Below are 14,809 nucleotides of genomic sequence, written 5' to 3' on the forward strand. Positions count from 1 at the left end.
AAAGAAAGAAAGAAAGAAAGAAAGAAAGAAAGAAAGAAAGAAAGAAAGAAAGAAAGAAAGAAAAGAAAGAAATACTAACTTACTTTCCTAAAGGATTCCTTTCTATTTCCTTAAACCTGCCAGGTGTCTCTGTGCTCGTAAAATGTAGTTATTAACCAAAAAAATTGTGATATACAACTTTCAGCATGATGTTTGGTCCACAAAGCAAGGTTTGTGTGTCCCCTGGAGCTTGGCCCTAGTCAATCTGTATCCATGAGGTTAGTGTAGGGCTCATGCCCACATTTCCACATTGAAGTCTGGAGTTCACTGGGGTGTGTCATCAAAGGGTCTTCGCCCAATTTCATCAAGTGAAAAAAGGCACAAATCCTGAGTCCTTTTGGGAATGGCCCTACCTTCAAGGGACCCAACTTAGCCACAGCTGTGATGCTAAGCTGAGTAACTATTGGCTATTTTGTTCATCCTTCTGGGCCCTGTTTTCTCGGGGGGGGAAATAAGGTGTAAGATAGGGCAATATTATGTTCCTGTCAGACCTGATATTCTAGGATTCTAAATCAGGAGGAACAGAGGCAGAGGGGTGGGAAAGGTTAGAATGGGCAGGAACGGTTACTTGGTGCAAAAATAAAGAGGATGAAGACCTTTTATTCAAATTCCCACCAGTGCCCTTTGAGTGGCTGCAGGATTACTCGTAAAAACACACGGGCCAAATGCATTCCATCCAAGCTTGCCTTGAATTTGGGAAGGTGGGTGTTGGTGAAGGATCCATTTCTCAACACCCACCAGGGAAGTGTTTCCGTTATCCATTTGGTTTCTAAAGCATCAAAAGGAGAGGTTCCAGTTTCAAGGGAATCAGCACTGAGGCTGGGAATCAGGAGAGCTTTCAAGTTCTCTCCAAAAGTGAAGTTGCCCTCGTTAATTGTTTTCTCTGCAGAGCCCAACCTGCTGGTATTCAGCAAAATGAACAGTGACGGTGTGGGGCGCTCAGAGAGCCAGGATCTACTGCAATAGCCCTTGACTTATGCTCTCTCCCCTTAAAAAAACAAAGGCATTAAGTTTATGGATGTGTTCATGAATGAGAGGTCCCCTGTAAAGAAAGATTCTGGGATGTAAGTAATGGCCGGTGACAGTAGGGGCCTCAGGGATTCCTAACAAATTAGTGCTCCCTGCATTTCAATCTGTCTGCTCAGCCTACGGCCAGCTGCCCAGACCTATTCGGCTTCTGTAGGAACAGAGAGAGAGCTGTGTCATCCCCAAGGCTCCAGGCCCCAGTCCTGCAAGGAAGGGATTCAATGTGCTGGTTTGTTTAGGGCTCAGCCTGGGGGTTTCCTCTCTGCAGAAAATATCTTTTTCCTTTTCCTTGTGATGACTACACATCCATTGTATCTTGAGTAGGATCCCATTGAATGGCATGCAGGATGATCAGTCTCTACAGTTCTAACCTGCTCTCCATGTTTCTGTGAATCCAAGGCATGTGGTGGGGCCGCCATCTTGTACAACCCCAGAGGGTTCCGTTCACATGATGGCCCCAAGCTGTGGTTTGGGATTTTTATTTTTTAAGGTTTTATTTATTTATTTGACAGAGAGAGACTCAGCAAGAGAGGGAACACAAGCAGGGGGAGAGGGAGAAGCAGGTCTCCGGCTGAGCAGGGAGCCCGACATGGGGCTCGATCCCAGGACCCTGGGACCACGACCTGAGCCGAAGGCAGATGCTGAAGGACTGAGCCACCCAGGCGCCCTGGGATTTTATTTTTAACCCCACTTGGCACCTAGTACATCACGGAACCACAATCTACCTTCTTAATCTTAAACCTAGATCTATTTGTTCCCTGTCTACTCAGTACTTTTTCTGTGTAAATTCTGAGAATATTGTATACAATTCCTATTTCTTGGGCCACGCCAGCCTCGAGAAAAATCAAGCTCTGGGGCTAATTAAGGAGGCCACTGGCTCCAGACTGCACTCAATTTTGTGAACAGGCTAACAACACTTACCTCACCTTGAAGTCATGCCCCTCCCCCTCATGTCATCTGAAGACCTTGTGGGCCCTAGACTCCCCCTAAATCATGTAAGATACATGAAAACATACCCACAGCTTTCATGGATAGATAGATAAAAAAAAACAGAAGAAAGTGAGTCACATATATAGTTTAAATATATAATATTGTTATTTATATTACATATTATTTTGCGGTAACTTTTGAAAGGATGCTTAATTTTCATAAAATTTGAGTGTATGAAGAATAAGTTATTATGATCCAAACTTCATATTAATTGTAACTATATGAGAACCACACGTAATCCATTATTAGAGGACCTAATGTCACATTTTACATACATTTCTTCATTTGCTCATTTTAGCTTTGAAATTTTCTGGATATATTTATACCTGATCAATATTTTTATGAAACCCGAAAAGCCTGTAGGCCTAGATGTAGGGCTTCTTGTATAAACAGCGCTGCACTTCTTCCCCACATCCCCACACTACCCCAGCCAGCCACAAATCTCTTTCTAGTGAATCCCAAGTAGCTCCTGCTCCCATATGGTGGCTCCTAGCTGGATTTTGCTGCTGGGTTCACATTGCTGCTCTTCCAGGTTCCATGGTTACCTGAGATGACCACACCCCAGAGAGATGCTGCCCTTTCTTCTCTCTTAAGGATTAAGGCTCCTTCTTATGGAGAAATGCATGCTACCTTCCCTAAACATTGGGCCACAAGGTTACTCAAGTGGCTTCTCTCTGTGCCACTCCCCTCCCTGCCCAGAACCTGTGTCTCAAGAGGAACACCAGTGCTTGACCTTCCCCTGCACTGGGGTGAATTCCTGATGCCCCAGGGAAGTCTTCACTGCCTCACCTTGCATTGTAAGTAACCCCAGTATCTGGGGGCCTGACTATATCCCAAGGCACTTGTTTTCCAAAGGGCCTTAGAAATCTGTCTTGGCATCCCAGAGTGACTTACATTCATACCTTAATAGGATTTTATTTTATTTTTTTAATCTTTTCTTTAAAAATAGCTATATTGAGGGGTGCCCTAACAGCATTTTACACTCTTCAAAGAATCATTAAGAAAGATAAAAAATATTTTAACATCGTGTGCCAACTATACTAAAAAATAAAATCATAAGATGTTTTGACTCAGAAAGATGTTCTGTCCTGAGGATATTTTGACTCCTAAGAGCACTACCATTTAAACCACAATTATATCGTCATGGATACATTTTTGCACTGAAAGTACTTTCCTGAACAAACTCCATTAAGTCAATTTAATTCCTTCATCAATTTTTTTAAATAGCCCGGTTAAATTCTTTACAATTCTTTCCACTTTTATTGGTATTGAATTTCACAGAAGTTATTTTCAATGGGATTACTTCTTTCCCATGCAAATTTTACAATAAAGCTTTGGCCATCCATCGGGGTGCTTTGTTTATATCAAATACTAGGATTGTAGCTTCTGCCCTTGAACATTTATGTTGCAGACGTTATGTCTACAACGTTCCGTTATTCCCAAATCAGGCTTCACAGATCAGAATTTCACATTGTCCAGATTTTAAACCACTATCAGCTTCAATATCTGTCGGTCATTTCTCCTGGTGATATTAGGAATTGTATAGAAGACAGAGAGCAGTATTTCTTTCACAGCAAAGCCACAGGCTGCTGTGGGCTCCTGCCCTTCCAGCTACCGGAGCAGGCCTCTGGTTGAGGGCTGGATTGTGTACAATGAGTAGATAAGGCATGAGCTCTGGAATCAAATCATCTGGGTTAAATTGGGCAAATTGTTTAATCTCTCAGTTTTCCTATTTGTAAAATGGGGTCGATAGTAATACTTCAACTGAGGGTTCCTGTGAAAATCAAAGCGTAGTGCATGCAAAGGGCTTCATGTAGTACACGGCACATAGAAACCATGGAGGAATTGATAGTTCTTATTACCCCAATTACCTGAAAAACTCTATCAATTATCTGTTACCTTTCCCAAACCTAATGGCTTAAAATAACAGTAATTTACAGCTGAATAACAGTAACTCTGGCTGAATTATATTCTGTTGTATGTATATACCACACTCCATTTATGCATTCATTGGCTGATAGACATTTGGGCTGTTTTCACCTTTTGGCTATTGCGAATGGTGCTGCTGTGAACATCTGGCGTACAACCGTCTGTGGGGGTACAAAATGAAATGAAGTCCTGGTACCTGCCACCGCATGGGTAAATGCATTATGCTAAATGAAAGAAGCCAGTCACCAAAGGTCTGTCTCCATAGAGACAGAAAGCAGATTGGTGGTTGCCAGGAGCTACAGGGGTGGAGGGAGGGAAGGGGCATGGACTGCTTAACGGGGACAGGGTTTGCTTTTGGGGTGATTGATGCTTTTGGGGTTTGGGAACTAGAAAGGGGTGGTGGTTGCACAACACCATGAATATACGAAACGCCACTGAACTGTACTCTTTAAAATGGTTAATTTTATGTTATGTGAATTCAAGGTCAACTCAAAAAATCATAGTAACAGCAGTTTATTGTTTCTCAGGATCCCGTGGGGCAGCTGGGCAGCTCTACAGGCTTCCCCAGGGCTCCATTCAGCGGGAGGGCTGCCTGGGAGGGCAGGGCCTCTCCTTCCACCGGGCTCTCATCCTCCCGGAGCGCAGTCCAAACCTCAGGAGCTCCCAGGGCTCAAACACTGACGAAGCCTCCTGCCTGTCTTATGTCTGCTGACGTCCCATTGGCCAAAACGAGTCACATGGCCAAACCCAGCGCCAATGTGCGAGAGGCCCAGGCAAGCACGTGACCACCAGGAGGCGTGACTCCTTGGGGCCATCACTATGACAGTCTCCACAGGCATCATTCTCATCATCTACCCCAACTCAGACTCTGGCCTGAAATGCCTCTTAGATCCTGACGCAGAGTGGAAAACTGGGGCCTTTTTATGCATGGCTTAAGAATGGGGAGATGCAAGCCGTCAGTATAGTCAGAGATCTCCACATGGAGTGAAACTCAGCTTTCTTGAGCATTCCTCCTTTTCTGGACTTCTCCGTATTTCGTATCACTGGTCTTGATCAGAAGCCGTCTTGCTCTGAACCCAGACTGCCATTTGATGTGGAACAGCTGAGTGCGGGAGCGGCGGAGACTCGAAAAAAGGATGGGCTTCACAGCGTTCAACTTGGAGGGCTCTGGATTTCCCATTCCTGACATTCCCAGGGAGTTCATCCTATCAGAAAGGAAAAGGTGTCGGCTTCACCCCGGCCTTTGTCCGAGGGCAGCTCCGCTAGGGAGAGCGCCTACATCCTGGGCTGCCCGGCAGGGGGCGTGCCGAGTGCCCACGGAGACCACTCCTGTGGATCCCACAAAGGCGAGGCTCGCCCATTACCTGACTTCAGCCCTGCAACGTTGGCATTGTTATTAGCCTCACTTCGCAGACGAAGACCGTGGCGAGCAGGAGGTGCACTGCCCAGACCTCGCTCTGGGGCAGGACTTAATGCCTCCGGCTGCCAGCTCCCGCCCGGGGCGCCTTGCTGCAGAGGGTTGCTTCATCCAAGGGCAGCCCTTTCGTTTCTGGGCAGCCCACGTACAACAGCTCAGAGCGGCAGGGACACAAAAGCCCAGGATGGACAGCTCTGACGGGCGGCATATGCTCCGGAACCTCCGGGGGGGGGGGGGTTGCGGATCACCCTCCCCCTGTCCAATTCCATTCCCTCCCCTTCCAGCTCACACACGTTTTGGTCCACAATAAACATCCCAGGGCCCAAGCTCCATCCCCATGTCTTGCTTCCCGCCTGCTGCAAAGAACCTGAGGCTTCTCCACACCCCACACCCGGACCCTGAAACTCAGGACTGCCGGTGCCAAAGCCTGCGCTCCTTTCACCAAATCCTGCTGCCTTGTAGTCTCTAGCCCTCTGGGCAGGAGGCCCCCTTCACTGCAGAGAGTGTGGTTCACTCTCTGTCTGGTAAGTGCTTTAGGCACAGCAGGAAAGTTGCCCCGGAACATTTCTGTATCCTCCAGAAGCATGACCTCTCATTAATAGGGGTCAGAGGCTGTAGTTCGGACCACTGTGAGAATGAGAGGCACAGAGACCCTTTCCTGGGTGGGTGTGGATAGGAGCAAGGAGAAAGTGAGCCTGTGGTGGTAATGCCTAGGGTGTGGGGGCTGGGGGAGGGCCAGACTGGCACCACAGTGTGCAGAGGCCGGGGCTCAAGAGGGCCGGAGATGATGGAGAGGAGAGCACTCAAGACAGACCTCACCCTCTGTAGATGGCTGGCTGGCTGCTTCCTAATAAACTCTGTGGAAGCCGGGCAGAGGGCAAGTGCGGGCGCGCTCAGAACGCTACCCAGAAGGCTTGGAGGCCTTGCTGCAGCGTCCTTGTCATCAGTGCACACTGGCCCCAGGCTCCCCGCTGTGGCCCACTACCCCTGTGGGCAGCCCATGATGGGGCAGTGCTGGGCTTGGAGCCGGCAAATCTACTGCCTCAGGCAGGACAGGTTTCAGCTATGAGAAACAGGAACCCAAAGCAGCGGTGGCTTAAACAACGTTCTTCCACCCATAAAACTGCCGAGGCAACCAGTCCAATATGGCAACTCTGCAGGCTCTTGGAGAGGCCAGGCTCCTTCCAGCTCCCAGCTCCACCATCCCTGGGACGCAGGCCACCTCCGCAGGACAGAGGAAGGGGTAAGGATGAGGGGAGTAAAGAGGGGGCACTGACTGACTTTAAGGAAGGTTTCTGGATCCCAAGGAACAAAACTGCATCACACAGTCACATCTCTCTGCAAGGGATGCCGGGAAGTGGTGCCCTTCTTCTGGGGCCACATTCCCCAGCTAACAGTTAAAGGGGCAGTTTTGGCCAACAAGGGAAATAGATATTGGGATAACACCAGCAAGCTGCAACCCATCTGGGGTTTCAGTTCTACACTTGTCACTTCCCATTAAGCAAATCTGGGGAAGTCACTCTTTCTGTGTAAAGGGGTGACAGAGGCTGTCCTTCCCACCCCCAGAGTTCCCTTGAGTGTCAATGAGACATAGAAATACCTGTGAAAATAAAGCAGGATATGCGGACCCCAATATTTGCTCTTTGTTCCACCAATGTGTGAGTATCTGTTTTTGGATTCTCAGATACACCCACCCTCACCTTTCTCAACGGGGCACAGATAAGGGCAACCGTGTGCCAGTCACTGTGGCGGTGGCATTACTTCACCTTAGAACTCACGAAAATGCCATGCAACAGGCAGTCTTTCAGGGTAGATTTGTTATTTGCTATTCCACTGCTTTCAAAGATATTTAGGTCTGATGAGATCTTTTGAACAATCTTAAAAGTTCGGGTTTGTGGGGGCACCTGGGTGGCTCAGTCAGTTAAGCTTCTGCTCAGGTCGTGATCTCAGGGGCCTGGGATCCAGCCCCGCATCAGGCTCCAAGCTCAGTGGGGAGTCTGCCTGTCCCTCTCCCTCCCCCCTGCCCCTCCCCACCTGTCTCTCTGTCTCTATCAAATAAATAAGTAAATAAAATCCTTTTTTAAAAGTTTGGGTTTAGGGCGCCTGGGTGGCTCAGTTGGTTAAGCGGCTGCCTTCGGCTCAGGTCATGATCCTGGAGTCCCGGGATCGAGTCCTGCATCGGGCTCCCTGCTCGGCAGGGAGTCTGCTTCTCCCTCTGACCCTACCCCCCTCTCATGTGCTCTCTCTCTCTCTCAAATGAATAAATAAAATCTTTTAAAATAAATAAATAAAAGTTTGGGTTTGCAATATGGGGAGCAGGGAGTGGGGAGAGCCAAATCTGCAAATAGTGGGAGAAGACTTTGGAACTCTGAGCAATTTAAGAGGACAAGAGTGAAGAGATGTGAGGAGAAAGAACTAGAAAGAAGTCAAGAAGCTGCTTGTTCAGCGTCCCAGGTCATCTGTGATGTATACCAGACTTACAAAGCGCTTGCTAAGAGTAGATTTTTGGGGAAAGTGCTGAAGGCCCCTGAGTTCTGAGTGTGGGCTGTGGTGCCAATCGGAAGCTGGGGCAGAGGAGTCCGCAGAACATAAGCCCACTTCTGGAGAAGGATTCGGATTTTCATAAGCCACGGCCTACGGTCTGAGTCTAAGGCATCAATTTCAAAATCACATTGTGTGTGATGGGGGCAGGAAGGGCCTGAGAGGTCCTGAGCCTTTATCTACAGGAAACATGATTATCACTATACTAAAAATCAAGAATTTGGCCCTTGAGAACTCCAGCTGCTGTCGCACAGCCAGTAAGTCTTGGCGCCAAGATTCAAATCCACTTCTGTCTTGTCGCAAGGCCAGTGCTCCCAGGCAGTACTCCGACTGTCCCTGTCGCTTTCCCCACTCTGCACTAGCAACCTGCCCGGTCCCACCCGTGCTCTGCCATTCTCACACAGCCAAGCATGGCTTTCTCTCCAGACCCAAGCACAATCGAGGGGCCGAGCTGCCAGCCTGCCGAAGACTGCCACTGGGTAAGAGGCATGGGGTCCTGCACACAGGTCCAAATCTTAGGATTTTGGACCTTACTCCTGAAGGTTTTGAATGGGTGATTGACATGATCAAATTTACATTTTAGAAAGGCGCCTTTCTGTGGCTTCACCCTTCATTTCAACCTCCAGTGGGCTTCTTCCCTTTCCTGCCCACAGCTGCAGCCCCTCCCGTGCAGGCAGAAAGAAAATCTCCCCGCCCCCCCGAAAAGAGGCAGGTGGAAAGCAGAAGCACCTTCCTTCAAGGCAGAGGGAGCTGATGGTAGATGCCCAGGAATGATGGGCAGCGAGAGCCCCGGAGCAATGGGGCTGAGGGCAAGGGCTCTGTGGGCAGGAGGGGCTCGCACCCGGGACACAGGGAGGGCTCTGTGCGCGCGGACCGCAGTCCCCAATAGGGGCTGCCCTGGCTGCACCCTCATCTTCAAATAAACGATGTTGCAGCACTGCCCAGGGCTAGGCCATGGAGCTGGGAGCTGCCAACATCCCCATTAGAAAGCCCTCATCTGGGGGGTGAAAATGTAGCTTTCAGAGTTTATCCCGGGTTGAGTTTTCAGTGTCATCCTGGGAGTCAGTATTTAATTTCCATTGATTTAGACTCTGCAGGGATGAAGAAGCCCCCTCCTCACCTTCCCCCTGACACATACCCTTCCCAAGATAACCAAAACAAAACCCCCAGTTAGTTACTTTTTGTTTTGGACTTTTTTTTTTCTTCTGTGCTATGGAAATCAGAATAAAGCTCAAGAGAACAAATAGTTTCCTTAGGTTAATCCCTGGAGTGCTTCATGATTTAGAAGTGTGTGTTGGGGCAGGGGTGGAGGGTCGGGGGGTGACATGCAGGGTAGGAAAACAGGACATAAACGGTGCCTGAGCTGGGGGGCAGGCTGCGCGTCCGCCCAGAGGGCCAAATGGACCTCCGGGGCTCATCCTGTAATTTGGTTCTCCAGTCCACACCTGGCGACCACCTCCCCAGCATAAGGAAGAAGAGATTTCCCCGCTGAAGGCCTCAGTCCTGGGGCCTGGGCTTCCCCTGCTGGCCCCGCATCCTATCATTTCATCACTCCGCCCTCCCACGCCTGTCCTCACACAGCTGCCTCAAGTACACAGCGGAGCTGGAGCACAGATGAAGGAAACAGAGGTGTTCGGAGGTCCGAGATACTCCGTGCAGTCTCCTGGGTCTCCCGCCTTGTGACAGGAAAGGCCCCTCTCCTGGGTGGTCTCTGCTTCCTCTACCCCAAACCCTCATCTTCAGAGCAAAGCTTCCCTGTTTCCTGCTTCTCACTCTGACCCAAGGCTGAGCATCTCCTCCATACTCCGTCTGATTGCTGAAGGAGGAGGTGTTTTTCCTGCTTGGCTCCCAGGCCCAACTCCTTGGACTCCAAGGTGGAATTATCTAGATGCTCACCTACCACAACTTCATTAGCCCCTGCCCCTTCTATGTCCTGCCTCCTTTTCTCTTAGTCTCACATTTTGAGCAATTCATCTAAAATTCTCTTAATTCTCTCACCAGCCTCCTTACTCACCACAGCCCAGCCTAGAGGGAAGGACACAGAACCCACTACCACCACCGAGTAGAGCTCACCTCTTTCTCTGACTGATGTTCTTGTAATAAGCTTCTGTGGAACATTTCCTGTGAACAATCTTCCCCACGTTGTCATGAATTCCTTTGAATTCTGTTCTGCTTTTTGTCCTAAGATAAATCCTGCCATCTCTCTGAGCCTCAGGGACTTCATCTGTGTGGGCCAGTCTTACGTGCATTCATCAACAGACACCGTCCCCAGTGTTGGAAGACACCCACCCACCTGCGTGTCCCTCTGCCACCCACACTCACAAGGGGTCACTCGTGTGGCTCATCCCCAAAGGAACAGACCGCTGTGTAGAGAAGAGGGAGTTACAGAATTGTAAGCCCTGGAATGGGAGCCAAGAGGAGGAATGAAGGTTAGGCCCCTGGCCTGGGAAAGGAGGAGTAAAAACTCCCAAACATCCCTGAGGTACATGAAAAGCCACGTGGCTCCCGGGAAATCCCAGAATCCCATCTCCAGATTCTCTGAGGGACTAGCCAGTATCACCTGGCCCCCAGCAGCCTCAGGTGGAAGACCCCACACCTCTGCCCCCTGAAGGAGCCCTCTTTGTATGTCAGTAGTAGCTGCTGGCCACCCCCCCAGCCTCCCACGCCCATGGGATCACTGTCTCGATTATCTGTAGCCAAGAGACACACCATAGAATACAGAATACCAAAACCTTGAGAGAATAACAACAATAACAACAACAACAAGGCTTACTGCCTTGAGAGCTTAAAGCCACGTGGGTTATAGGTCACATTCAAGCTGTGACCAAATCTCTATAGTATAAAGACTGCCATACTGTGGAGAAAGGCAAGCTAGGGGGTTGTGGGCACTTGATCCTGATAAATAGGTTTTTTTAATTCCTTCCCAGGAATTAATGAGAATGACGCAGGACGGAACTGCCATTCCATGGCATCTATTGGTTTTGCCTGCCCAGCATCTGTCCTCCCCTCTCTGGTACTGGTACCACAATTTATTTTTATCTGGAAAAAAAAAAATCATCCCTTCTCTATTGTCAGTCCTTGTAGGTTGGGTGGGACTGACCCCATTCCAGGCTCCAGGGCTGGGCCGTAACCCAGTTCTTGGCAAGTGGTTCAAGTGTACATAATGACCAGTGAACCAAAAGAGGCAATCTCGGGACTTTTTTTTTTTTTTAGGAGGAGGAAGAGGAGGAGGGGAGAACTGGAAGGGAAGAAATATCTTTTTCTTCATTAAGGTTGCTGAAAGGGAATATTTGTGGGTCTAGAGCATCAAACAGCCCGCTTGCCACTAGGAGGGGAAAACCTGCCTGAGAATGAAGTTAATACAGAGGAAAGAAAAGCTGAGAGGTGAAAAAAGAGACCATTTGAATCCCCGGATCAAGCCCTATCTGAAGCCCAGATTGCCTGTGGACTTTTCAGTTGTACATGCTAAAACAATTTTTTTTTATTCTGTTAATTTGAGTCTTGTTTTTTGACTTCCACCTAACTCAGAACTTTCGTCTCTATTTTACAGATTAAAAAACAACAACAACAACAACAAAAACAAATTGAGTTTAAAGAAACTAAATACCTACCAAAGTGGTACATACTAATTAGTAACTATCAGAGTTTGGATATGAGCCCAGATATGCCTGATTCCAACTCTTATCTATTGTACCTATAATCTCCCATTATATACCTTTCCCCCAACTCTCTAGGCCCCTGACCTTACTTTGGTAAACATTTAGCACTTAACCATTCTGGAACATTTGATGTCATCACCAAGTACCCAAAGCCAGTGACTCCAGTCAGCCTTGCTTAGACCACAGCCCATACCTACTGCTCTTTCTTGGTTCCACTGAAGCTCCAGTTTTGGTTTTGAAGACCTGCAAATGTAGCCCTGAAGGCAGCCATAAGATAAGCATGTTCTACAATCTGCATCTTACCCTTTTTCTTTAGCCAAGAAAGCCACAACATTTTCTTCAATTGCTCATGGTCCAGAAGCTACTCGAGTGCTCAGAGGCAGAGAACTACCCATAGATGACTGGCAGAAACATCTCTCTTTAGATTTGCGTGGATCACCATGGCTTTAGCTCAACTAGGGAAGAGGAGCACTTAAAATACCCAAGAGGGTGGGGTGAGGTAGCCAAGCACTTAGAACCCATTCTTATTAGAACAGTCCCTGAAAAGGGAGCCTGCAAAATGCCACACTGGGCGTGATCCCAACCCCCAACCAAGAAGAGGCTGGAAAAATTGAGGTAAGCTTCTCTGAAAGGATCATATAACAAAAGTCCAAAAATAAAAAAGACGGTGGGGCGGGGGTTGGGGGGTGGTCTTCCAAATGGTGATCTTAGCAAAGTGCCTGGGCTGTGGGGAAAGTTGCCCAGCTGGAACTCTAGAGGAATGAGAGTCCATACTCTGAGTCACCGTTTGGAGATCTTGGGTTTCAACTGATAGCAACTACTCCCAACCAATTTATTATAGAATCAACACACAATTATCAGCAAAGTATGTGTTTGTGTCTAATCTGTTCAAAGGATTACTCTAGGAACTGAGGCCAGATTGAGAAGATTGCCTTTAATCAGAGGCCAAATTAAAGTTTTGGCGGCTGTGGCATTTTGCTAAGCATTATTCAAGTGCCTCTAATGTAACAGTTGAAATGAATGTTCGTGCTTAATTTGAATACCGCTTAGCTCCACAGGGAACCCTCCCCAAAAGGAAAAAAAAAAAATCATAAAATGTCAGCCTTACACAGTAAAGCTACCAGAACTTGTACAGAAGTTTATGACTGGTTCCGATCTCTTGCTGAAGCACCAAATATTATCATATTTAACACCTAAAAATTATTTCCTTGGCCCAGAATATACTCAAATCATTGAAAAATGTATGCATTTTCTTTAACAAAAACCAGCAGAGGATACAAAAATAAATCCTGCTGGCTGAAAAGAGTTTAAAATGCTTCCATCCAGTCATGAGCATAACAAAGAAACTCACAAAATACTTTGGGAGAAGAATCTGCTAAATTGCCCTCTGACCCAGAGACCATTTGATCATATGCTGCCTTTTGTGAAGTTTTTGTTTCATGCTTTTATTGAATTGTTCACTGTTACTTAACTCCTCCCCCATTTAGATTATAAAGTACGTGCAAGCCTAAATCCTACAGTTCTTTCAACCCACCACGGTGCCTAACGCATGCCTGAGATCAGAAAGGGAACAAAACAAGCCTGCTGTCTAAATCTGTGAATAGATAGTAAATGTCTTTGCTTCTCCCAAGTATTTTGTCCTGGCTATGGCAGTCACAGAGCCTGAGGAGCCCTTGGCCTTACTATCATGTGGCAAGTGTCTACCCCACAGCCATGCTCCCTTTCTGCATGCAGGTAATGTGCCCAACCCCGGGGAACTAGTCCTGGTGAATCGGAGTGAGTCATGGTAGTAATGTCCCCCTTTGCCAGGAATTGGTCTAAGTGGGGGATGGAGATTACACACACACACACACACACACACACACACACACACACACACACATACAGAGACTTCAGGAAATATTTTCTTCCCTGGTAAAAGAGAGTGTTGTACCGGAGAAGCTCCTCTTTGCCTGTTTTGCTACTTCCCTATTTTGGACACGGTCTCTGAGAATATGATGCCTGGAACTGAAGCAGCCATCTTGGGACCATGAGACAAGTTTGAAGACAAAAAGTCCTTGCTAAGTGTATGCCAAGATGTTCGAAGAGAAGGACTGGAAAGATGGAAAGAGTCTGGGGACTTGATAAAATAACTGAACAGCTAAACTAACCATGGGACCACTTGCTTCCAAATTCTGTATTATGGCAACAATAACTGTCCTTACTCTTGGTCCCCATTAGTCAGGGTTTCTGTTACTTGAAGCTGAAAGCATTCTACTTGATTTGTATCACTTTCCTTAAAATTAGGAGTAACCATGTCTCCCTTCTTCTTCTAGGAGGGAGAACTATGGTAAAATGGAAAGGACAGAAGTTTTGGAGCCAAAGAATTCTGGCTGAGAAACCCTGAGCAAGTTTCTTAATTTGCAGAATGTCAGTATTATTAAAGGTAAAATGTAGATAACAATGGAGACTTCATAAGCTTGTTATTGTAAAAAGAAAAAAAAAACACACACAGAAGATGGTGAAAACATTTCATGTGTCACAGTCTAGCATGTAGGAGGTGCTCAATGTTAACTGCTTTGCTTTCTTTCCCTCCCCACGGTCCCTGTGTGGAGTAGAAGTGTCAGTGAGTGTTTTGGGAATAGGGAAACACCCCTATGGAATGTTAAGAATGACTTGTCACTATTTCTCTTATTTGGAGACGAGAGCGAGAGCGGAGAGAGGGACAGCTGTCTGTGTGGGAGGCTGAAGCTCAAAGAACAGCTTACAACCTGCAGGCCTATGTTGCCCCTACACAAACTAATCCCCTTGTTTAGTAGTTGCGATGGCCTTTTGTTGAGCCTGGTGCCTTCTGTGACTCAGCCTCCCTGTCACACCATCTGCTCAGGGCCTTAATAGACGCCTACTCCTTCTGAGCTGCTTCAAACCAAGAGAGTCTGTTTCCCACAAGCTACCCACAGCTGGGAGTCTTTAAAATGTGGACCCCACTGCTCAGTAGGCAGTGATCCGAGTGAGCTCACACGCCCTGGCAGCCTCTGGGCACTGTGGGCCTGTGGACAAGCAGCATGCTGTCTACAGGTCTATAGGATGTATTCCAAAACTGGCTTGTTGGCCACTCTTATGCCCTCCCTGGGCACACACACAGATGTGGCTCCCCATACACATACACACACCACACCACACACACACACACACACACACACACACACACACACACACACACACACAC

General features: G+C 47.7%; 1 protein-coding gene across 1 annotated transcript in view; it reads right to left on the bottom strand.

Moving 5' to 3' along the window:
* Positions 1-132: 132 nt before the first annotated feature.
* TSPYL5 (TSPY like 5) overlaps positions 133-14,809 on the bottom strand; it is a 26,422-nt gene continuing 11,745 nt past the window's right edge. Inside the window, exon 2 of the mRNA XM_073892997.1 lies at positions 133-5,189. The gene's annotated coding sequence lies outside the window, so the exon portion shown is untranslated. The remainder of the gene's footprint in view (positions 5,190-14,809) is intronic.

Source organism: Callorhinus ursinus, unplaced genomic scaffold (genome assembly GCF_003265705.2).
Source record: "Callorhinus ursinus isolate GAN/ISIS: 27379988/994484 unplaced genomic scaffold, GSC_fseal_2.0 scaffold5, whole genome shotgun sequence".
Classification (NCBI taxonomy): Eukaryota; Metazoa; Chordata; class Mammalia; order Carnivora; family Otariidae; genus Callorhinus; species Callorhinus ursinus.